The following is a 22,852-nucleotide window of genomic DNA, read 5'->3' as shown; positions in this document are numbered from 1 at the left end:
GAGTCCCTGCCCACACCAGGCCCCAAACCCAGGGTTCCAGTGCTGGGAAGAGAAGTCCCAATAACTTTGGGCTGTAAAATCCAGCAGGGATTGTGGCTGAGTGACACAGAGGCTGTGGGAGTCCTAGGCAGTTCCTCTTAAAGGGTCCACACACAGAATTACTCAGACTCAATTCCTCTGAGCTCCAGCTCTGGGGCATCAGCTTAAAAGGAATCTGGGACATTCAGGGAGGAACTAACTTGTCTGGAATCAACTTGTCTGGAATCAGAGTGAGAGCTAGAGGGGAAGCTTTCTCCCAAACAGAAGGGCTGGCAGAGGCCAGTGTTCCTTTGCTGAGCCCTCCCCGCCACGGAGCCAATAAGCAGTAGCCATACTGAATCCATCAACCCAGCTCACACTTTTTTCCCTGCCCTGAGATTCTGCCCCTACCTACTTGCAGTGGCTTTTCCATACAATTGGCCTCTCTTGAATCATGCTTCAGACTTTCCTAAAATATCTCAAATAACCAGCAGCTGGTCTCAGCATGCTCCATGCCTCTCAATATGTGGCCTCAGTCCTGACACTAGCGGCAGTCCACTCTGGTTCACAGCTTCGCATCTCCTGGGCACCTCCAATAAACATAAGGAGCAATTTGCATATTGCTTTGTAACTCAGGCTGGGTGGCCCCTGGCAGAGCACAGGCAGAGGCTGACTTTGCACCTCCTGGGAGGCCCCAGAGCTAGTGCACCCAGTGGTCAGCTTCGACCACACTGACTTATAACCCTACCACTTGAACAAGTGACACACTCAAGGGGCAGACTCGGTGAGCATCAAAGCCTCACTGAAGCAAGTCCTGCTCCATAGGGTCAGCTCTTGCACAGCAGTTCTTCCGCTGTAGTCACAGCTGGTCCTTGCAACCAACTGGCTCAAGGTCAATCCCTCCTAGAGACGCGAACATCAATCAGGGCTCAACTACAATAGGACAGGGCACATAGCTCACACAGGGGTGCACTTGGAGTGCCCATCTCAGATGACTATGAGGCTGAGCCACTGAGCCCTACAGGAAACCTACTACACAAGGCCACTCTACCAAGTCTGGGAGACATAATAGATCTACTTCATTTCACAGAAACAAACACTGGGAAGCAGCCAAAATGTGGAGACAAAGAAACATGTCACAAATGAAGGAAGAGAAATCTCCAGACAAAGAATTAAATGAAATGGAAGCAATAAAACTACCAGATACAGAGTTCAAAACAATGATTATAAGGATGCTTAAGAAACTTAATGAGAATTTCAAGGAACTTAGTGAGAACATCAACAACATAAAAAAGGACCAGTCAGAAATGAAGGATATACTAACTGAAACAAAGACTAATTTACAGGGGATCAACAGTAGAGAATGCCAAGAATTTGGAAGATAGAGAAGAAAAAAACACCAAATCAGAACAGAAAAAGGAATCAAAAAATATAAAGATAGTGTAAGGAGCCTCTGGGACAACTTCAAGCATACCAAGATTCACATCATGGGGATGCCAGAAGGAACAAGAAATTAAAAACATATTTGAAAAAATAATGACAGCCTTAGCTGGTTTGGATCAGTGGATAGAGCATCAGCCTGTGGACTGAACGGTCCTGAGTTCGATTCTAGTCAAGGGCACATACCTCAGTTGCAGGTTCCTGGCCCTGGTCAGGGTACATGCAGGAGGCAACCAATCAATGTGTCTCTCTCACATTGATGTTTCTCTTTCTCTCTGTCTCTCCCTCTCCCTTCTACTCTCTCTGAAAATCAATGAAAAAATAACCTCAGGTGAGGATTTAATAATAATAATAATAATAATAATAATGACAGAAAACTTTCCTTACCTGGTGAAAGAAATAGACATACAGAAGCACAAAGAGTCCCAAACAAGATGAACCCAAAAAGGCCCACATTAAGACACATCATAATTAAAATGCCAAAGATTAAAGACAAAGAGAGAAAAGCAGTTACCTACAAGGGAGCACCCATATGACTGTCAGCTGATTTCTCAACAGAAACTTTGCAGACCAGAAGGGAGTGGCAAGAAGCAAGAACCTACAACCAAGATTACTTTATCCAGCAAAGGTATGATTTAGAATTGAAGGTCAGATAAAAAGCTCCCAGACAAGGAAAAGCTAAAGTAGTTCATCATCACCAAACCAGCATTATATGATAGGTTAAAGAGTTTTCAAGAAGAAAAAGATGATGACGAAGAAGAAGGAGGAGGAGGAGGAGGAGGAGGAGGAGGAAAGAGGAGGAGGAGGAGGAGGAGGAGGAAGAAGAAGAAGAAGAAGAAGAAGAAGAAGAAGAAGAAGAAGACGACGACGACGGAGGAGGAGGAGGAGGAGGAAACATGAACAATAAAATGGCAATAAATATGTATCTATCAACAATTTAATCTAAAAATCAAAATAAACAAGCAAAACAGAAACAGACTCAGAGATACAGAGAATATTTTGACGATTGCCAGATGGGAGGTGGATGGGTGGAAAAGGGGAAAGGATTTAGAAGTACAAATTAGTAGTTATAGTATAGTCATGGGGGTATAAAGTACAGCATAGAGAATATGGTAGTATTAATACTACACTAATAACTATGTAAGGTGTCAGATGGGTATGAGCTTTCTTGGGGTGATCACTTAATAAGTTTTATAATGTCTAATCACTGGGTATACACCTTTAATATAATATTGTATCTCGACTGTAACTGAAAAAATAAAAAGTGATTTTTAAAAAGAAAAAGAAGCAGTTGGTTCAACACAATTACCTAAAGAATCTTTGCAGTCAGTGACAATAATAAGGTCAACGTTATTTCCTGGGGAATAATAGGTACCAGTAACTTAAATCTGTGAGGGGAGGGGATTCAAAGTTATATAGGGGGTAAAAGTACTACTTGGGCTTGTTTTTGAGCAGGGGCCTTGGGAATTAGGCCCACTGATCCCCAGCAGAGAGGAGAGATGGATGGGTGGTCTTAATCCTGTGGGTGAGCCCTTCCACAAATCCTCCACACCCTCTATAGCAGAGGCCAGCTGTACTATCTATCACCAATGAAATCAAGAGAGCAGGTCTGAAAAGGACAAGGGAAATATCCCCTGTAGCAGCACTTTTGTGTCTTACTACATGTGAAAATACGATTCTGGAATTCTCAAGTGCCTACTGAATTACTAAAGTAGGAAGCTGATGTATTTTACAGCCCTCACAAAAACCAAAGAACTTTCAGGAGCCCTCTATTACGTGTTATCCAGCAGCACAGATCGGAGAAGTGGTGTCTATCAGCCTCGATTTATTAAGCAGCTTAAATAACCCCTAAAACCAAGAAGGCCCAGAAGGCAGCAAAAGTTTAATGATTTCAAATAAGGGTCAGAAGGTCCTCTCTCAGGCAAAGCCAATTCTTCAGGTGGGGAAGGGGTAAGAGGAAAGTGACAGCACAGAGAAGACTGTGGCAAATAAGAAAAGAATTAGAAAGCGTCAAGAAGGACTCAAAGGTAAGGTGAACTTCAAGACAAAGAGTGAGGCAAGAGGACAAACTGTCAAGCGTGGCACAGCCTGGCTACTATCTATTGTCTCCGTGTGGGGTTGGCTCACCCATTGGGTAGAGTTCAGTCCTTCAAGTAGTCTACACACACACACACACACACACACACACACACACACACTCACACAGGCACATCTCTGCATTTACATATGGAAGAAAAGGAAACTCATTTTGGAAACAACCTCAAAATACATACATCTACCACACTAACCATAGGATGATAAGGCAACGGGCTAGGAAGGAATTAACACTGGTGCAGGGGAGCGGGGGACATTCATAGGAGAGGTGTGCTAGAAGTCTGGATCCATGGTTCTCAAACTTGTCTGCACATTAGCTCTAACTGGAACCTAATGTTAACCATCTCAAGGCCCTGATCACACACCAAACCAACTAAATCAAGAGTCTCTGGGGGAAGAATGTAGGCATCTGAATGGTGTTTTCACTCCTCAATGTGCAGTCAAGTTTTGAGAACCTCTAAGCTAGATCAAGCTTCCCCACCAACCAGCCATAGAATCTCTGGCAAGACACATAACCTCCCTGCCTCAGTTTTTGCATCTGTATATAGCCGGTGAGCACATGCGTTGAGGTCCCTCCTGATTCTATCGTTCTATCAGTCTATCCGCTTGACATTTGCGGGTATTGTAACAGGGCAGGTGTAGCAAAAAAGGAGGTATCTACACACCCACACTATTTTGTGCAGCCAATCCGGGAGCATTGTTTACTCTCCTGCAGTGAGCATTACTTAAAATGACTTTATTTGTTTAACAGTTTAGAGGGCCTCTGCAGGTAGCCTCAGGAGCCCATTCATTTCATTAACATTAAATCAACAAGCAGACCTTCTCTCTGCCTCTCTCGAGCAGGATTAATGGATTTTGGCATGATTTGTGCATCTAGCAGCAAAACCTCGTGCTGAGAAAGCTAGCAGGCTTGACTAATTCCCAGCAGTGCTAACTTCATAAACTTACTTTAAGCTTTTAACTTTGACTGAAGATTAAAGGTAATGACTTCACGCTGTTAAGTTTGAATGCATGATACTTAAGAGGTATAAAAAAACTATACAAAAATGACACACTATTTGATAAATTAATATTATATGTAGGTGTTTATATGTGTGTATGTGATTTTATGCTTATGAAAATACTCAATTCTGTGTATCTAAAAAGGATCCTCTAAAACACTGAGATTTATGTAATAAATAATCATTACACTAAATAGAGTATTGGCAGCTGCATATGTAAAGTGCAAGCATGAGAACCTATGGTTAGAATGTCGTATATATGCTAATAGAAGCCCAGTTTTATGTGAAGCTATAATGTAACTGTCTGTTGAATATGAATAATTTTCTAAGAAGCAAAATAATTCTCAAAAAAAATTATTCTACTCAATGAGACCAGTTATCACCTATAAAGACTCCTACATATGACTATGCTTGTGCTTTTTCTTCTAGTCTTAACTTAAATTCAGAATTCAGAGAAGTCCACATGAAGAAGGGAGAGAAAAGGGGAAAATACAATATTTCCAGCCCATCTGACAAGACTACATAAAAGCTTTTGATCAAAGGGTCTTAAGTATACTTTACTGGTGTGACAAACAACATTTTTATCCCTTTATTAGATTTATTTTTCTTCTGAAAACTGCAGTGACCAGAGTATGGTTTGTGAAAGAAAGCTGGCAGGGTTGTGTTCTTTGATTTCTAATTAACACCTTCAGTCTCAAAAGAGAACCAACAGAAATACCATAAAATGTTGCAGCTGCATTGTGATTCCGCTTGGTTGGTTTGTTAAAAGTCGGCTGGGCATTGGCAGCTGCAATAAAGGGAACGCTCAATGGATGTTTTGTATTGTGTCCACTGAAGTGAAAGAAGGCAACCATTTTATTTTTCAAATGGGCAGCTGCAGAGGGAGGTTTAAATGGAGCTAAATACAAGATTTACTGTTAATTTATAGTAAATATATAAAGAAAATAAAACCTAAATCTTATGTTTTTACAGTCACAAAACAGAAATTTTAGCAAGAAATTACTAAGGACAGTAATTTTGGAGCGTTTAAGCAAGTGACTTGGGGAATCTGGCAACAAGGAATAGCATTCATTATTAAAATCAAAATAGCCTTTTGAAAGAGCTGACTAAGCCAACGCGTTAGAAATTGACATTTCCACTTTGAAAGGTAAAGGTATTTCTTTCCTGTCCTTGGTAATGGGACTCCTCCCTCCCACTTATTGAAATCCTAAAATTTGTTCAGATTGGAACTGAGTAAGAGTCCATACACCCCTACCTCACTTTTTTTAAAAGAGCGTGGAGTTGAATTTTGCCTTGGGTAGGGGAATAAAGGAGGCATTTAACTCTGGTCAGATAAATCTCACCCACATTCAAAAATGCAATTAAGGAAATATGTAAATCTAGATGTTCCATCAAATGCTAGCTAAGGGGTTACTAGTTCTTTGCGAACACAATGACTGAACTAAAGAACTTTAGTGTCTGTGTAAGAACCATTGTCCAAGCCACAGTCCCTGTTGGAAACAGAGTCCGGCCTGGCCGTGGGAAATACCTACATATTTGACACAGGCCCTATTTCTGAGAGAAAGGGGATGGAAAAGAAAGTATGGCGATTTTACTGTTGCATTCTAATCAGCCATGATCTGCCTAATTTGCTTTGATCAGGAAGATAAACTAATTTTTCTATGGGCTGGATAAAAGTAATTAGCAAGCCAAAGCTTTCATGTTATTTCAAAAGACCTAAAGTAAAGAGGATCAGAAATTGTAATGGTGGGAGTTAAATACATCTTTTCGGCTCATCTGAGAGCATTGTTCGTTCAAAATAGGATACTGACACAGAAGAGGAACTCCAGTTAAAGATAGTTTCATGGGCTGCACCACCATTGTAAATTCTGAGACCCACAAAGCTGAGTAACTAAACAGGATTACCAAAGGGTTGTTTATAATTGGTGTCCGTGTCATGCAGCCCCGTTCTTTTGTGGGGACACCTTTACCTTCCTGTGAAAAGGTAATGATGATTGCCTGGTTTGGGAACACTGTTGGTTTTTCCAGAAGCTCTGCATTCCATTTGTTATGTTTAAGTTGTTGGGGGCGGTTGGAGGTGTTTCCTTGAACCCTGAGCCACTGCTCCCGAAAGCCCACAGACACAGCCAGCTTGGGATTCTCCAACCCTGGATGTACGGGAGTAGGATCTGAGATCAAACTGCAAAAGCTAATCGGGAACTTGACTCCACAGATGCTTAAATTTCACAGCCTGGTTCACTGGGTTTTGTGCCAGTTACCAACTTCAATCATGCCGCGTCCTCCTGTCTGTTTTTTTTTTTTTTTTTCTAAACACCCAAACACATGTAGTTATTAGATGAGAAGGAAAGATTTTGGAATATGGGATTTTGTTTCTTAAAAAAAAAAAAAAAATCTGTTTAGTGTTAACGTTTTTTTCTTGTTGATATGACCCTTGTGTTACTTCCCATTCCAGGCTGTTGTACGAGATACAGTATCTGTAACCCTACTGTAAACTTAATTGCTTTTTTGGCTACTAATCTCCTTTGCTGGGTTCTTAGATACCAAAGTGTGCATTTCATGTCAAACTCAATGTGTCTTTAAAATACGTGGGTCTTTTAAAAGGATCCCTCTGTGAGGTTGGAGCTCTCTAAGTTTCAAGGTTCTATAGAAACTATTAATTCCAAAGGAAACTAGAAAATATGATTTTAAGGCCACTATTGTATCTTGTTTGTTAAGTTGTTTAAAATAGTTTGATTTACCTTTTCTCATGTTTTTCTGCTCTTTTGAGGAATCTGCAGTCAACACGGTAACTCTTTTATCATTGTTTGAAAAGTTCTTAGTACTAGCAGTGTTCAAAATTGCAAATAAGCCTGTTTTCATTTTGTTGCTGTCAAAGGTCTAGCAAAGATTGATTCTTGAGACTAAGAATGCAATCTATGGCCATGGGGGAGATCTTTAACAGTGTCAACTTCATGTTCCTGCCTATTCATTCATTCATTCATATCATTAATGTTTAATGATTGCCTACTTTGTGCTAGATGCTGAGAATATAGCAGTACACAAGGTGGACAAAATCCGTCTTTGCAGGGAAGGCAGACCTTAAGCAAAGGTAGACCTTAACCTTATGCTTATTTTAAAGTATATTAAGATTCTGAAAGGGCTCTGTTGGAGACTGGGAGTGCACCAAAAGAGAACCTGCCAGGTCTTGGTGGTCAGGGAAAATTCCTTTAGGAAGTGACATTTAATCTGAAACTTGGAGGTCATTTGGAGTTGGCCAGAAAAGGAGGGGGAAAGAGGATTGTAGACAGACTTCCCCATTTAAGTCTGAGCACTGGTTGAATTTTCCTCTATGCATTCTGCAACTGTAATGTACAGGGTGATGCTGAGGACCCCTTCAGCACCTTGTACTGAGGGAGGTAGGCCTTAACACGATTGCCCCTAGGGGGCAGGATCCTCCTTTGAGATCTGACCTATCCTTATTAAGAATTCTCTTAGGAACTTCAAGGGGCTCTGCAGTGTCTGGTCTCATTAAGTGTATCCTCCGCTTTCCTAGCTTGTGGTTTTACTGGGCACACCAAATTCCTTTTCAGTCCTTCTGAAACATAATTATGAACTTATTTATTTGCACCCCTAATGATAATCTGAAAAGTAGGGGCAGTAATCGTGTCATATATGGACCTGTATGTTTTCCCTGGGTTAGACAGGGAGCCAAGAAGTAGAAGGCAAGATTTCCCATTTGTCCTCTCATTCACAGTAGACCCTTCCATTGTCTGCTCACAGGGAAAGCTGGTCAGACCTAAGGGTGCACATTTATTCGTTCTTTTAATTATACCTAACATTTACTTGGTACTTACTGTCAGGCAGGTTCTAAACTAAGCCCAAGAAGCAAAGATGAATCGAGGAACAACCTCTGCTCTCTGATGTTCACAATTCAGTTAAGGAAGAGAGGCAAGTAAACCAAAGCAGTGTTGTGATTAAGTCTCATTCTAGAATGAGATCAGGCACTCTTCATTGGAATCCTGGCACTGCCATCTATTACCCTGGGCAAAAAAAAATTGAACCCTCTGTGGCTTCAGTTTCCTCATCTGTAAAACAACATTTCTCACAGGGTTTTTCATGAGGGTTGTTACGTGAGAGCACTTAGAACAGTGCCTGGCAGGTAATAAATACGAGGTGAGGGCGGCTCTTATTAGTAGAGGTTGGTATGAAGTCTTATGGAAGCAGAGACCTGGAGCATTCATTCCCCCTGGAGTAGAAAATACTTCTCGAAGAGGGTTGTGTTTGCTCTTAACTGTTGGGGCGGATCTCCTCACGTGGGTGGGGCACGTCCTTCAGCAGGAACCACCACACCAGCAGAGGCTCAGGAACGTGAGCGCACGTGGAAGGAAACGTTCACATTTGCTGACTGTGAGACAACAATGACTGGGAGTGAGAGACCTATGAAGAGAGAGAATATAAAACTCATCGGAATGGCCATAAGAACTCATGAGAAGAGACGGAGCGTTTAGGGTGGAGAAGCTTCCTAAAGTACAGTTCAAATCCTGACTGACACCTGCCAAGTAAAGTCTCAGAGCTTTATTCAGGTTTTCCTTCAAATGCCTGGGCCCTCCACAGTACACCAAGCCCTCCCCAGTGGACTGGGCCCTCCACAGTATACCAAGCCCTCCCCAGTGGACTGGGCCCTCCACAGTACACCAAGCCCTCCCCAGTGGACTGGGCCCTCCACAGTACACCAAGCCCTCCCCTGTGGGCTGGGCCCTCCACAGTACACCAAGCCCTCCCCTGTGGACTGGGCCCTCCACAGTACACCAAGCCCTCCCCTGTGGGCTGGGCCCTCCACAGTACACCAAGCCCTCCCCAGTGGACTGGGCCCTCCACAGTACACCAAGCCCTCCCCAGTGGACTGGGCCCTCCACAGTACACCAAGCCCTCCACTGTGGACTGGGCCCTCCACAGTACACCAAGCCCTCCCCTGTGGACTGGGCCCTCCACAGTACACCAAGCCCTCCACAGTGCATTTCTGTAGGTTAATGCACAGGCATTTCATATCCTTGCACCAGTGGGAAAGTGGAAGTAGAATCAGATTGGAGGCATCCTCCATAGCCAGCTTCTTTTTTAAAATATGTTTCTATTGATTTTAGAAAGGAAGGAAGGGAGAGGGATAGAGACAGAAACATCGGTCGGCTGCCTCCTATATGCCCCTACTGGGGATGGAACTGGAAACCCAGGCATGTTCCCTGACCAGGAATCTAACTGGTGACCTCTTGGTTCATGTGTCAGTGCTCAACCACTGAGGCACACCGGCCAGGCATAACCAGCTTCTTTTATCAAGAGTCAGCCAGCTCCAGTTCTTCCTCCTCCCTGACATAGCGCTTCCATTCCAACCTGCCTGAGACTTCAGTTCATTTCCAATTGTAAAGCAGGATTAATTTTCTTTTTTTCTCTGCATCCTTTCCCATCCTCCAAAATAAGAAAAAATGAATGGGTGGTTTCTGGATGGCACTCTCAACTCCACTGTGTCTTGAAACTCAATCGCACTGACTTCTGAGGGCCTGCAGTGGGCATTGTCTCTGCTGAAAACAGAGCCATGACAGATCTTCCCCAGGAATCGCTTCTTATCCATTCTCATTGCCAGAGTCCCTCTCATTTGGGGCCATAATCTCAACTCTTGCACCTTTTCTGGTCGTAAACACTGCAGTGTTTACAGAATCCAGTTCAGCTTTATCTAGACCGCCAGGCTCCTGATGACCTCTGAGTCCTCCCCACCCCACACCCGCTTCCCTCACCTCTCAGAAGGGACATGTCCTGCCTCTTTCTCAAAGCTACCCCCCATCCGGGATTTCCCTTTTATCTCCTGGGACCCATGTTTTATTCATTCACCAAACTTTTACTCCAAGTGTGCTATGCAAGATGCTATGGGAAGACACAAGATGAGGACAATATCAGTTCATTTTCTTCTGAAAGTTCCAAATCTAAAAGGTTGGTTTCATTACATACTGTATTAGATTTGGTAACCTGGTATGTTACCTGACAAAGAGATTCCTACTTAAATACAGTTATCACGTTAACATCCTCTATTTCTCCCTCTTTAGTCTATGTATAAGCATGTTACCCACTACCTGGCACATATAAGTAGTACATAAATATTTTCTAATGGGTGGAATGAGGATTCCTCGCTCTGTCCTATAATTTCCTCAAACTTTTCCCTTCTCTCTCCTCTCTGTCACTGCCAAAATTCTTGAAAGAGAAGGCTATATTCACTGCCACAAGTTCATTACCACCCACTCACTCTTTCATTCCTTTGGAAATCAGCCTGCCACCCCCACCATTCAACCAAAATCACTCTCTCTTAACCACCACCAATGACCGCCTACTGCCAAATCCAAACGGTCTTTTCTCTGCCCTCCGCCACCCCAGACCACTCTGCAGCGCGAGACTGCCAACCACCCCCTCCTCCACCCTAAGCAGAGTGGATGTGTCACAGCTCCAGCCTCAAAATGCACATGTTTTGGAATCTGCCAGACCTGGGTTTGGCCACAGTCCAAAGCTCAGTTTCCTTATCTAGGAAATGGGGCTAATAAAGTCTATTATCTGTGTCTGGCACACACACGGTCAGCCTCCTAATTGCTCTCCTTACCTCACTCTCACCTCACACATGGGCCGCTGCCAAATTAATCTTTCTAAACTTCATAATGATCATGTCACTTCCCTGGTCAGAACGCTTCAGCGACACCCAGGGACTGGAGAGCTCCAAACCTGTTGCCCTGCACACCACGTCTCCACCGCAGCTCCAGTCGTGCCCAGCTCTGCTCCATCAGTGGGAGCCCTGCAGGGCTGAGCATCTGGAGACAGTTCCCTGGTGTCCGCATGGCCTCTGACTAGTTGTCATTCAATATCTCTTTATCTCTAGTGTCTGCACTAGCAAGTTGAAATAATAGGTTCATTTAAAGCTAAAGCTCCTCTTAGCTCTAAAATTCTATGATTTCACCTTTTGGACTTATTTTCCACACTTTTCCTTCAAGTTTTCTATTCTTTGGGCAAATTGCCTGGACCCCATTTCCCTAACCTACTCCTTGCTTTCCTGCCTTGGTACCTCTGCTCTTACCAGTCCCTCTTTCCCCATCCACATGTATGAAAATCCTTCCTTGGGCTCTTCTCAAGTGCCATCTTTTCTTCCATCGTCAGGAGGAATTGTCCCACCCAGTGGATGCCAATCATCCCCTTGAATGGTACATTTACATCATATAAGTCCTGTTAGGACCACAACGATCTTCTCACTCTTTCCCCTGCCGCACTGGCTTACCTTTGCACGTGGGCTGATTCTGTCTTCTTGTTGTCAGCTTTCACTTTGCCGCCTCGTTCTTAAAGGTCCACTGTGTCTTAACATAGTCCAGTGCCTCAAATCCAACATCTCTACCCAAGGCTTCAAAACTTTACCTGAATGTCCCAGATTACTTTCGTTCTCTCATCTGTCAACCACCCTTCAGGACAAACGTAAGCTAAGGTAGCTGAGCTCATACATAGAGGCCATGGGCTATAAGAACCTTAAATTTTTAATATTGATTTGTCGTGGACTAAGGTAATGCATTTACAAGTTAGTATAAAATCAGCACGTAAGCAAAAGTGTACTAAAAAAAACTTCTACTGTCATATATTACATATTATACTATATTTTATTTAAAAATCTGGTTAAAGTATTATGGTTGTAGCACAGTTAGCCACTTAACAATAGAATAGGTAAAATTACATAAATATTTTAATGCACTTTGCATTAAATAATTCATAACTGGAGCAAAAATTAGAATCACTCATGGAGAATTTTTTCTTTAAGTCCACACTCCTAGATATCATCCCAGAGATTCTAATTTGGTAGATCTGGAAATTAAAGTGGGCATCTCTTTTTGAATAGTGCCACAAATTATCAAGATGACTAGATCACTGCCCAGGTGGTGTGGATCAGTTGGTTGGGCATCCTCCCGTGCACCAGGAGGTCGCCAGTTCAATTCCCAGTCTCTCTCATCAATGTTTCTTCTCTCTCTCTCTCTCTCTCTCTCTCTCTCTCTCTCTCTCTCTCTCTCTCTCTCCCTCTCCCTCTCCCTCTCCCTCTCCCTCTCCCTCTCCCTCTCCTTCTCCCTCTCCCTCTCTCTCTTCCTTCCTCTCTCTGAAGTCAACATATGAAAAAAATCACTGAATCTCACAACTTGAGGAATTGTGCAGTGCACAGCTATACTGCTGACTCTAGACAGCAACCTAGAATAAATTCTGATTGCATATTCTCTTTACCCAGACTTTAACATCAGAAACATTTGGGTTAGGATCTTAGCTTTGTCACTTACTAGATGTGTGACTTTGAGCATCTGTAAAATGGGACAATGTAGTACTCAACTGTAGAGGAAGATAAAATTAGATGGACTCTACAAAATACTCAGAACAGCATCTAACACACAGCAAGTAATAAATGTCAACTGTGATGATGACAATGATGATTACTTAAGTTCTTTTTTTCAAATCTCTAACCTGCCAAGTAGCTTCAAGACCAATTTTCACAGTACTGAAGGAAATATTAATATAAGTTAATCAATCACTCTACTTCTAGAGATTAGTATCTCTTTTATTTTTTACTAGAGGCCCAGTGCATGAAAATTCATGCACTGGAGGGGGGGGGTCCCTCAGCCTGGCCTGCCCCCTCTCACAGTCCAGGAGCCCTCAGGGGCAGGAGGTGACCCGGCGATCAGGGGAAGGTGACGCCCCATCACACCTCTGCTCCTGCTACTGCTGGTAGTGCAAGCCTTGGCCAGCCCTGGTTACCTGAGCTTCGGGCGGCCCTGGGTGGCTGGGGGGCTGAGGAGACTGGGCACTGCCATCTTGTGGCTGTGGGCGCTGCCATCTTTGAGGGCATGGCAGTCAATTAGCATATTCCCTCCTATTGGCTGTGGGTGCTGCCATCTTTGAAGGTGTGGCAGTCAATTAGCATATTCCCTCCTTATTGGCTGTGGACGCCACCATCTTTGAGGGTGGGGCAGTCAATTAGCATATTCCCTCCTTATTGGCTGTGGGCGCTGCCATCTTTGAGGGTGGGACAGTCAATTAGCATATTCTCTCCTATTGGCTGTGAGTGCTGCCATCTTTGAGGGTGTGGCCGTCAATTAGCATATTGCCTCCTTATTGGCTGTGGGCACCGCCATCTTTGCAACGGCATGTGGGTCAATTAGCATATTCCCTCTTTATTAGATAGGATTATTTTTCTGTAGGTTATCAGAATAAATTTTAGCACATGAGTTATAATGTTTTGTATATGTAATATATATGTACGTGTGTGTGTGTGTATGTGTGTAATCTTCAGTACATCAAGTGATCATATAAAAGTTCTTGACCTTGTCTGACTTTTAAGCCACACTTCTTTGGGGGACTTTATTGGCATAGGTGAAAGCAAAGCAACGTTTCAAAGGTAACTTGATGGACCTTTGATGTGTCAATCTTTGGCCAAAGTGATATAGAATCCTCTGCCAGAATATATTATTATATAGTAGACATAAATGCTAGTTTTAAAAAGATTATTTAAATCATGTTTATTTGCACTGTGATAAGTTTCATGTCTGTTTCCTTGACAAGTATCTCAATGTAAGACTCTAGAAAGACAGGAACTGTGTAGAATCCCCTGAGCCTAGCACAGTGCCTGCCACATAATAGGTGCCAAGTAAATATTTGTTGAGTGAGAGGAAGAAAAAAAGATGGGAGAAAGGGAGAACCAGGAGTCATTCATAGAATAAACTTTGAACTAAATGTGAAATATAAAAAAGACAACCTCAACCCACCAAAGTTTACAATCTGGCAAGGGATATGTGACATATTCAGAAATATGTAACATTCAACACATTCAGTAAGTGTCATAGGAAGATGATGACTGACTAGAGAGGTTAAAATAAATATAGGAGAGATAGGGCTCAAGACTGATTCAGAAGATGATCATCCATGTTAAAAAAAAAATCAGAATTATATCATGGAAGCTACAATTGTAGCCCTTGAGTAGACAGAAGGGGAAGTCCTTATTAGGGTAAGTTTTAACAGGCTAGATGGTGTGAGGATATGTATGTTGTTTGAATTAAGTACATTCAATATCATAATTGTTTTTATTTATTCTAGTAGTGATACTTAATTTGAACATTAACAATTGGCATGAGATTTTTATGTTTAGAAAACAGAAGTGTAAGTTAGAGAAGAAAAGCTATCCTGGGCAGAAGGCTCAGATTTGGAGATTTGAGTACATTAGCCCCCTTATCCATGAAAGATATGTTCCAAGATCCCCAATGAATACCTGAAACCACGGATAATCCAAACCCGATATAGCGTTTTTTCCTGTACATACATATGATAAAGTTGAATTTATAAAGTGGGCAATTTCATAAATAGAAGATTTGTTTTTACCGTACATGGTAGCAACTTCTGTATACAATTTTCCTTCCCCTTAGTCGAGAACTTTCAGCTTTTCACTAAAGGAAGCATCTTACGAGGAGTTCTCTTTGGTATATCCAAATTACAAGCATAATTACTCTTGGGCTTTGGAGCCATTATTAAGTAAAATAAGGGTTACTTGAACACATGCATTGCAATACCATGACAGTGGATTGGATAAACTAGATGGCTACTAAGTGTGGGGAGCATATACAGAGTGGAGACATTGTACAAAGGGATGATTCACCTTTCCAGCAGGATGGAACGGGGCATGCGAAATTTCATCATACACGTCAGAATGGCGCACGATTTAAAATTTATGGATTGTTTCTTTGGGGAATTTTCCATTTACTATTTTTGGACCTCGGTTGACTGTGAGTAACTGAAACCAAAGAAAGTGAAACCACAGATAAGGGGGTACTTCTGTCTAGAAAGTTTCCCCAGGATCAGACCTGTAGGGAGAGAGGGGAGTGGAGGAGGCAGGATTGGGCAGAGGGAGAAGTTGAACTGAGATGAAGTTGCAACCAAGTCCTCAGGCAATCCCATAGGGAGCCCTAATATTAGGGTGGTCCTTCAGAAGTGTCATATCTCACAATGGTCAGTTATTGGATGTAGGTCTCCTCTTTCTAACCACACTACCCCCTCTTCCCATCCCCTCCCCCCCAGTGTGACCTTGAGCAAGGAGGTTCACTTAAATTGCTCCGCAGGATGACTCAGCTGGAGCCCCAGCTGGCTGTGGGGATGAGCAATTCAGCCCTGAAGTGGGGCATCTGGGCAGCATGCCATAGCATCCCCTACAATTTAGTCTGGAAGAGGGAGGAACAGGTAATGCTGCCATGTTTCTTAGGAAAGTAATCAGAGTTGACTTGCCAAAATGAAGCAGTGCTACTCTGAGAATGACCAACCCTCAGTAGGATCCTGAAAATTATCTCAGACTTGAATCCTCCTCCTCCTCCACTTTTTTTCTTCTGTACCACGGGCTCCTTTAGCTTTCTAGCCAGTTCCTTTTCTATCTTAATCGTATGTATATATGTTTGTGCATTTCTACTGTCCCAAAGAATTTTATGCTCTTTGGCTTTCCTCCATGTCTTTTAAACAAAACTGTCTCCTGGGATTCCTCAGGGAGTTACAGAAAAGCCTCCGAATAATACCATAGTAGCTCATTTCATCTCCCAACTGGCTGCATAAACTCCCTCTCTTAGTACATTTATACTCTCCTGGTCCATTTGGGTAAGCCTCCCACCATTTAACACCGGGTACAAGTATGTTTCTCAATTGCTCTTAGAAACTTACCTCAAAACTCACTCTTCAGGTAACATAAACTGATTGGAAATGAGAAAACAAGCAGTCTCGTAATCCACAGCACAAAGGTTATCAAATGGCTACTTCCTGACCACCCTGAAAAACCTAAATAAAAATAATGCAGTGAAACAACAGCAGCAAAGATGTTTTGTTGGTCTTCAACTATGAACTTCTGAAAGGCAGTAACTGCACCTGCTCTGTGCTCCTTTCCATTGCACAATGTCTAGCACACTGTTAGAACTCAATAGAATGAGATAATTTTTTGTCCAGCCCTGCACCTGGGAAGACTGGCAGGCTGCCACCAACTAGATGGCTGGTGTACTTGAGTGATTCCTGTGCCTTTACATGGAAGTAGAAAGTCATGAATTAATGCTTCTAGACAGACCACTATGAGGATCATCTATTGAATATAAGTGTTTTGTTTGTATTTTTTAATGAGGACAAAATATATTGGTATAATCCTTATTTATGAATCAAGAGGAGAATTGAAGGAACAAGACAGATTTTGAAATTATGTTACTCCTGCATCACCAACCTTGAAAGGGTTTAACATTCCTTCATTTCATTTTAGCAAAGGTTTTATTTTATTAAATAGAATTTTTAAAACTGTCTTTGTTCTTACTAAGCTCGCAGTAATTCAGGACTTCTTGCTCAGTAAAGTATTAGATAGTATGAATATAAGGGTACCATGCAGAGACAACTCATCTTGCATTGACACCTTTAAACTGAATGGGGAGATAAAGAAGAAATGCAAAGTCAATGTAGCAGATTAGGTAAAATTTATTTTATTTGGGGTATAAAAAGAAAGTAATACAAAAAGATGCTCTGCATAATGATGCTGTATGATTTTTCATGATGATACTATTTTGCATTTGGGTTACCTGCCAAAACAAAAACAAAATGGATGCTACATGTGATTAATATTTGCCTCTGCCTGCGCTGACCTTTTATGAGTAGTATCTAGGGAGGATCTGGCAAATGATAAGAAACTGAAAAATTAAAAGGCTTTCTTGGGTATCTAGGTCTGGTTGCCATTCTCAGACTTTCCAAATCTAAGGAAACTGAGGAGATAGGAACGTAACTATGGCTCTTTGGGGAGCTATTATTTAATGAAACTGGCAACATGTCCTTCTTGAAAATATGGAGAATGCAACTGATGTTAACATTGCAGTGAATCTGGGGCGATAATGAGAGCTACCAAAATAGTTATTTGAGGCAGGATCTGCATACTTGGAGTATGAGGAAGGCAAAAAGGAAAATAATGTAGACCAGGTTTTGTTGTTGTCTTTTATTTTTTTAAAACAAAAATAGTCACCATTTACAATGTGCCAGACTTCCCATATGTTATCTTATTTAATCCTGATATCAAACAAGTGAGATTTGTCATTTCTATTCTATAAATAAAGAATATCAGAGACATTAAGAAATTGTCCAAGGTCACAACCTACTAAATTATGGAGAGAGGGAATTTAAAAAGAAGTCTGTCTGATTTCACAGCCTATCTCCAAATGTGAACTTTGCCTAAATATCAGCTGTGATGACTATTTTAACTTGCTTTCAGAGGGATGAAGATTGAATTAATAAAAAGTTACATTCAAAGGAGGTGAAAATAATTGTACATTTGAGAGAGAAGTGTTTAAGGTTTCACTGGGTTGGCAGTACGTTTGAGTGAATTTGGCCTGAAGAACTGGGGGCACAATAAATGCCAGGGGACTCAATACTGAAGATCCTAGACAGTCCCCATTTGTGTTTATTTTTAACCTCTGTCATTTCAACTGTGTCTCTGATTACCATGATCTGTCTCTCTTGGGGTAATCAAAGTGGTTTTGTTTGTTTGATTGTTTGCCAGTTCATAGTGTTGCTTCCTAAGGAGAGAGTAATTTGCATGCAACTTCAGTGATAATTAGTAACAACAACAAAATATCTTGGAATGATGGCAGAGACCAAAACTGATATTTTTTGTTGGACCTGAAAGACTAGAATAAATTGATGCCAATTTGGCAGTTTGCATGAAAATGACATGGAGAGTAATTTTAGTTGTCATAATTCTGAATATTGTGCCTAGAAATTACTTGTTCTGTTCATGTCATTTTCTACAAAATGCTGTAAGGACTAGCCATGAACCAGAGGTGAAATCCTTTAACCTCATGAAAATCCAAAGAACTATTTTATTGTTTAAAATTGTATAGCACCACTACATCCAAAGATTTCCCAGAGAGCTTTATCTGAATTCTTATTAATTCTCAGAGTATTTCTCTAAAGTTGAGATAAATGCTTTTAAAAATATTAGATAAACCAAGGAACGTTATGTCATATTAATATGAGATAAACAGATGAATTTCTCTACACATTGTAAAAGTTAAAAATGGCAATCCAATATTTTTTAATATATTTTTGTTGATTTCAGAGAGGAAAGGAGAGGGCCAGAGAGAAACATCCATGATGAGAGAGAATCATTGATCAGCTGCCTCCTGCACATCCCCCACTGGGGACCAAGCTCGCAACCCTAGGCATGTGCCCCTGACTGAAATCGAACCCGGGACCCTTCAGTCTGCAGGCTGATGCTCTATCCACTGAGCCCAAACGGCTAGGGCAATCCAATATTTTTTTTAATATATTTTATTGATTTTTCACAGAGAGGAAGAGAGAGGGATAGAGTTAGAAACATCGATGATAGAGAAACATCGATCAGCTGCCTCTTGCACAACCCCTACTGGGGATGTGCCCGCAACCAAGGTACATGCCCTTGACCGGAATCGAACCTGGGACCTTTCAGTCTGCAGGCCGACGCTCTATCCACTGAGCCAAACCGGTTTCGGCGCAATCCAATATTTTTAATGCTTTAGCCTGGTTTCTATGCCTGAGTGGCAGAAGCTGCGCTGTAAGTAAGACAGTATCCAGGACAGGTACATGTTGTTTGAGCAGGACTACTGGTACACTTGGAAAACTAAAATAAGGTCTCTGTTTTAAATAGTAACAATTGCAAAGTTGTCAGTTGAAGGCTCCTATTTGAACTGATTACACTCGATAAAAAATAACAAGCTGTGACAAATAGAAGGGCAAGATTTCAGTAATTCACTAAAGAATGTCCCTATCAAAGCTTTGTGGCAAAAAAAAAATGTCTTGTTTGGATCACAATTGCAGAGTTGAAATAACAGCCCATGAATACCCTGGAGAAATGACTATGTACCCAAGGTGAATGCTAAAGCCTTCCCTTTTGAATGAGCCTTTTAATCAAGGCATTCTCTAGGCCCCCGAAAAAAAGTCTTCCGTGGTCCTACCTAAAGATTAATGGGAAAAGCCGAAACTGAGTTGGCCTATTTGCAGAAACAATTTTAAAGATTTACCGATGGCTGACAAATGCCATTTAAGCTTTCAAAGCCAGCCATATGCTTTTGAAAGGGATTTAAAGGAAATCCTCCCACTAAAGAAGACAACTTTGAAGGATCTCTGTAGTAGCCTCTGGTTTTGAGGTATGTGGACGTGTTGTTGAGTTTTCTCTTTCCTGCCTCCTCCCCCCCTCCCTTTCCTGCCTCCTCCCCCCCCCCCCCCCCCCCACCACCACCATATCTTGGCTGAATTTCTAAAACATGTGACTCATAAGCCTTTCTCTACTAGATTTCTATGTTCAGAAGCTACCTGTATCCTTTTGTTTGCCAGTGAGAATTAAAACAACGCTTGCCAGGCAATTGTACATATAGAGTATGTTTCTCAATTACCTTTCTATGAATGTAGGGGCTAATAGGCCTCTAATATTGAAAGTTTAGTGCAACATTGTTCAAAGATACAATTCATGTGGGTTTTTTTTAAAGGTGTTTGGGTTTTTAGATTTTATGTCAATATATAGATGATCTTAGGCTTCTACAATAGCACAGCCCCAGATACATTCTAAATCAGATTTCAATGAACCTGGGCATCATTCCCTTCCACGTTCGTTCTCCCGTGCATCTGGCCGTGGGTTTTTTGGCCCAGGTAAACTTTATTCAGCCTGAAGAGTAACGCGTTGCCAAAGCGATTACATTCAAAACATTTCTTCAGAGGGAAAAATCCGAGTGCAATTTAAAAATATGATCCAGGCACATGGGGATTAGAATTGGCCCCACTTGGTACTTTGTCATCCTTCTCCCACCCACTCCAGTGGAATCTGTGGGTGACTTCATCAACAGGAGGTCTCCTCCTAGCTTCTTGATCCCCACAGAGCTCGTGAGTCACTGGGCGCGGGGCGGGACTGTCAGACCCCAGCTGCCCTGCGGCTGCCCTGGGCGCCAGTGGGTTCAGGAGCAGCAGGGTCTGCTTGTTACCCGTTTCCCTGGGTCCCTGACAGTGATCCGACAGAAAGTGACACTGACACAAAGCAGCCGGGAGGGGCAGGAGTTGGGGGTGAGGTCAGAGCAGAGAAACTGAGAAAATCCAGTGAAGTGGAAGCTGAGCGGATAAGGCTTAGAGCTGGTTTCTGGGCTCCCTTCGGGCGGCCACACCTCCCCCACGCCCAGGAAGAAACGCTGCCTCTTCACCTTCTTGGGAACAAAGAAAGGCCACGAAGGAAGGGTTTGGACACGGGAGCCTCAAATCCCTCTCCGCAGCAGCCCGAAAGCCTCGGAGTTACCCTCCGCTTTTTCTTTTAAAAGTTAGAACCTTGCCGAAACCGGTTTGGCTCAGTGGATAGAGCGTCCCAGGTTCGATTCCGGTCAAGGGCACGTACCTTGGTTGCGGGCACATCCCCAGTAGGGGGTGTGCAAGAGGCAGCTGATCGATGTTTCTCTATCATCGATGTTTCTGACTCTCTATCCCTCTCTCTTCCTCTCTGTAAAAAATCAATAAAATATATTTTTTTTAAAAAAGTTAGAACCTAATGACAGCTCACCCATAGCCAGAGTGGCATTGCACACGGCACCCGTGCCAGCAAAGACGGCCCACTGCGGGTCCTCCTTTGTCACCTGGGTTATTGGAATGGTCCCTCTGGGCTGCCGGGTCTCCAGCTCATCCTCCAGTTGATCACCAGGGCAATCTTTCTAGAGATGTCCTTCTAACGCCAGGCGTATTTCTGCCAAAAAACCTTCCCTGACTCCTGGGGTGCCCGTACCACCAGCAGGAGCTGAGTATTGGTGCTTGGTCATGGAAGCTGGAACAGCTCACCACAGAGTGGGACAGTTCCTCCCTTTTCAGTTCCCTCCCAACCCTCTGGGTTCATCAGCGAGAGTCTCCGTGAGTGCCACTTTGTCTTCAGCACCTCTCTGATCCCCACTAAACTCCCTATCAGAGGGAAGGCAGGCTTCAGGCTCAGTTTGACCTGGCAGATCTAACTAGGAGTTTAACTACAATTTAATAACAGCATTTGGTTTTCATTGTATATACTTTAACAGTTTCCTTCTGATAGCTGATAAACTAGTTTCCTGCTTAGAGGTAACTAGAGTCCCGATGCACGAAATTCATGCAAGAGTAGGCCTTCCTTCCCCTGCCTGCCAGCACTAGCTTCCCTCTGGCACCCCAGACCCGGGCTTCCCTCTGTCCTCTGGCAGGCACCTGTAGCCCCGGCTTCATCCGGAAGATCGTCCAGAAGGACATCCGGTCTAATTAGCATATTACACTTTTATTATTATAGACTAGAGGCCTGATGCATGAAGATTCATGCAAGAATGGGCCTTCCTTCCCCTGGTTGCTGGCATTGCCTTCACTCCAGCCTGGAGCCGCCTTTCCGCCTTCCCACACTGCCCATAGGCCCTGAGCAGCTGGGGCAGTGCAGAACGCCTGCATCCTGCCCCCAGCTGCTTGGTGCCTGTGTATGCAAATTAACCCACCATCTTTATTGAGTTAATTTACATACTCACTCCTGATTGGCTGGTGGGTGTTGTGAAGGTATGGTCAATTTGCATCTTTCTCTTTTATTAGTGTAGATGATATAAAGTTTCCATTCTGATTGAACTTACCTAGGTAATTTGAGTTAATGTAAACATACATTTGCATGTATGCAGAGTTCAGCCACTGTCGTTATATGGCAAAATAAGGAGTAGTTTGGGAAACAGAGCTTTGAAATAAAATCCAAACTGCTTACATGGCCTATAAATCTCACTACAATCTTTCTTCCATTCCTATCTCCAGGCAGGTTCAGCTCCCTCCTGTGACAAGCTATAGCAAGCCCTGCACAGCACACGCTGGGCTCCCTTGTAGAATGTGTGCTGTCACTATTGCCTAGGTTGTCTTCCTTGGTCTTCTCCAACTAAATCACTTCTTTTCATCCCTCAAGTTTCAGCACTAAGCCACCCCTAAAAAAATCCTTCTGTCCCATTATTTTACCCACCCTTCCCATGCTCTCACTGGCTGAATTAGGATCCCTCCATTAAGGTCTCATAGCATCTTGGCTACATCTTTATTAGTATTCTAATCACTTCTGTACTTCTTGAATTGCTTGTCTCTCTTCCTAGTCTATCAACTCCATGAGGACAGGAATTTTCTTTAGGTCTCTGACATACCTGTCCGGAATACAGGATTTGTTCAATAAATGTTTGATGAATCAATACATTCTTTTACCTGGAAGGCAAACAAGCAGGATAGCTAATGACCAAAAC

The 22,852-nt window shown here is 42.6% G+C and overlaps 1 protein-coding gene across 1 annotated transcript in view; it reads left to right on the top strand.

Annotated features, from left to right (window-relative positions):
- Window positions 1-22,852, top strand: part of LGR5 (leucine rich repeat containing G protein-coupled receptor 5) — a 153,154-nt gene that overhangs the window by 14,709 nt on the left and 115,593 nt on the right. The window lies entirely within an intron of this gene.

This window comes from Eptesicus fuscus, chromosome 7 (assembly GCF_027574615.1).
Source record: "Eptesicus fuscus isolate TK198812 chromosome 7, DD_ASM_mEF_20220401, whole genome shotgun sequence".
NCBI lineage: Eukaryota > Metazoa > Chordata > Mammalia > Chiroptera > Vespertilionidae > Eptesicus > Eptesicus fuscus.
This window is presented reverse-complemented; position numbering and strand designations above follow the sequence as displayed.